We start from the raw sequence: 3,277 nt of genomic DNA on the forward strand, positions 1-3,277 counted from the left end.
TGAAGGTTCTTGTCACACTTCTGATTTAATACTTTCGTTACACCGTCTTTCACCGTGATACTGCAGATTGTCCACAAATAAGAACATTTTATTTTTCGAATTTTGAAAATTTTGTATCCAGCCTTTCACTTTTTTGAAACACACACTAAATATGTTTCTATATGTGAACATGGCAAATGATAAATAATGGCTTGGTGACTTCGACGAATTGGAGCCATTTTTTCAGAGCCATTCTCAGTGTTTCCGGCCATGGAACGTGGGGATTTGCAGAGGGCGAAGGGGAGGATAGAGAGAGGGCGCTCTGTTTCTCGTTCTCACCCAGTCAGCTCTAACTGGGGTCCTGCTGTACGCGTGGACCACTGAAGCACCCTGCTAGCTTTTTTTCCCTATTGTCACCCGATGACTAACTCTGAATGCTGCAGTCTCCTCCCCGCCCTACCCCATCCTCCTGGATGAATTGAAAGTAACCCTAAGAATCGGTAACTTTGGGGTGGAGGGTGTATTCCTCAAAAGACCAGAATCCTTGTTTTCTGCCGCCACCTCTAAAGCATGTACCTACGTAGCTAATCAGACTGCCTATCTGTAGGCACGGCATCTGCACAATAATGGTGGGTTGCTTTTGCTTTTATTCTTTTTAAATTGTGATAACACTAACTCACAATTTAGAAAATTTCAGTAAGAATTTCTAATTCGCATGATTGCTGAATTTCATCTGGAGGGTAAGATATGCACTTGAAGCCAAGTATGTTACGTGGTATTATTTGTACAGTCCTAAGCTAGTGTGCAGTGCAGCGTGTTCACGTGCGGTGCATTTTCTGCAAAACTGCTTCCTGGCGGTGTTAACCACAGCTCAGAGTGATACACAGACCTTGGAGCAATGGCAGTTTATCTTCCAAGTACGAGTTCGTCAGAGCATCTGAAATGGAACACTTCAGTAGGCTTCCTCACCTAGTTAACAGTAAACAGTAGGCAGAATTTTAAGGCCGGAAGCCGCTCCAGAGTTTAGTTGAAGTCTCATTTTATGGTTGAGAAAACTGAAGCCTAAGGGCGTTAATGACTTGCCCAGAGACACAGCAACAGTCGCAGAGAGGCAGGTGGAATGGGGGGTCTGAGAGACCCCAGAAGAGCCTGGGGCTTGCCGCACGACTGTGCGCTCTGTGGTTATAGTGTTTTATAGCTTATTTAAGTAGCGAAGTTCATAAACTAATAAAAACTCCGTCATCATATTACACCGCTCTGGCAAGTTTCCCAGTTCACTACAGGTATTTAACAAATGTTAGTTTCTCCATTTCATTTTCGGACGTCGCATCAACTATAATTTTTAGGATATTCAAAATGTGTGAAATCGTCTGGTGTGGGGCGAGCACTTTGGTTCCATACGCTCTGCCCACACGGCTTCACCGCCAAGCCTCAGCCACGTGCTGCCTTCACGCTCGTACCGGTGCCTCTGCCCCCAGCTGCGTGCCGACGTTACCTGGTGCGACGCCAGCGTCCTGGGAGTACGAGGAAATCGCATTTATTTAACCCACTCCAGTGCGTGAGCTGACCCACCTCATGGCTCTTACCTACGAACCTTTCACTTGTTCCTATGGTACAAAAAAAGTACACGGTCTCGTATAATCTGCTTTTTGCTTTTTGAAATTGTTTTATACATCACAGAATAACTGTATGCTAAGTCCACCCATCCAAATAGTGACCCCTTTTGATAATCTGACCTTTTTAATAAAAATGTACAAGTGCGTTTCCAGTTTTCTATTATAAACTATTGAGATTAACTGATGAGCATAATTCACTTTTATCAAAAAGATTTTTCATCAGCACCTAGATATAATCCAAGTCATTATTGATCTCTCACTCCCCCTTATTCGAAGAAAAGACTTTTGGTATACAGTTCTACATATTCGGCTTTTTTATTGTTCATTCTCCAATTATCTGAGTCTAATTTTTGCTGTTTTCTGAGCTCAACTACTTGAGTGTGGTAATTTGAATGAGTTCTGCCTGGGTCGGTTGTCTAGACACCCAATAATTAAACTGTCTGCTCCTGCAGCCTCTTGTCTCTGTTAGACATAGACATGTACGTTCCCTCACAACTCGCTCTTTTCCCTCTCTCGCTCGTTCACTTACTCAACAGTTATTTATCGAGCATCTCCATCCACATTGTGCTGGGGCCGGTTGAACCCAGGGGGAAATAGGGAGAACAGGGTTGCTGCCATGATGGCGGTATGTGGCTCCTGTATGTGGTTATAATTCATTTCTCCGCCACCAGGAAAGTAAATCCGAGTCAGCGAGACTCTCAGGTGACATCTGGGCCTTATCATGGCAGCAGCAGCTTTGTCTTTACTTTCTGTGTCCTCCGTTCCTGACAGGGCACCGGGCACTAGGAGGAGGTTAACACATGTCTTAGGAGAGAGAGCATGGAACCTGGAGGTATGGAGTGAGAACAAAAGCAGATTTCAAAAGGGGTCTTCGGTGACACAAGATCAGAGGAAGTAATTGAACACACACTTAACCATTGTTCCAGCCAGGAATGTGGCTACTTAAGTCCCTGGTCAGGGAGCGCACCTCTGGAAGATTCTCCGCACACTTCCTGGACAGGGGTGCGTTGCAGGCCATAAGCCACTGCCAGGATAGACGGAGGGGACCGGGGACCACAGCGGCAGGCGGCAGCCCCCTCCGTGCCTTCAGGAGGCACAGACAGCTCTGTGGAGCGGAGGCATTAAGGCAGCTGCGTTATCACGGTTCCTTACGAGTCTGAGTCCCGAGTCCCTGTCTGCTCATCAGTGGCACGAGTCCCTGTCTGCTCACCAGTGGCGGTAATAATCCAAAGATGACAAAAACGTAGATCAAGTCAGAAATATTGCAGTCAGTTTGGAACAGCACTGGTTGAAACTTAAGTAGATTTTTTTCTACTTTTCATAACAATATGTAGTCAATAAAATCATAAAATAGAAAAGAGGTTTTTGTATTCATCCAGAAGTATCACCAGTTCTCCCATTCTCTTGAGCAATAGTACATTTTAAAAAAAATACAGAAACAATTTTTTAAGAATTTATGCTTAAAGGCACAAGACTAGTAAGAAGAAAAGCAGCCAGCATTTTCTGATTGTGTTTGAGAGAGACCAGGAGCACCGCACTCGGCACCGAGCTGGCCCCCTCCTCGGTCGCCCTGTGCCAGCAGCGTAGCGGGGTGTGTGGGCGGGTCTAGGCTGGCTCGTGCATGCGACGCCCGTGGTCTCAGCCTGCATGACGTGCTCCAGACAGGTGCTCCGGCTCCTCCC

General features: G+C 45.9%; 1 protein-coding gene across 1 annotated transcript in view; it reads left to right on the top strand.

Moving 5' to 3' along the window:
• The window catches only part of ANK2 (ankyrin 2), a 269,516-nt gene that overhangs the window by 212,593 nt on the left and 53,646 nt on the right, over positions 1-3,277 (top strand). The window lies entirely within an intron of this gene.

The sequence above is a fragment of the Pteropus vampyrus genome, unplaced genomic scaffold, assembly GCF_000151845.1.
Source record: "Pteropus vampyrus isolate Shadow unplaced genomic scaffold, Pvam_2.0 Scaffold282, whole genome shotgun sequence".
Taxonomy (NCBI): Eukaryota; Metazoa; Chordata; class Mammalia; order Chiroptera; family Pteropodidae; genus Pteropus; species Pteropus vampyrus.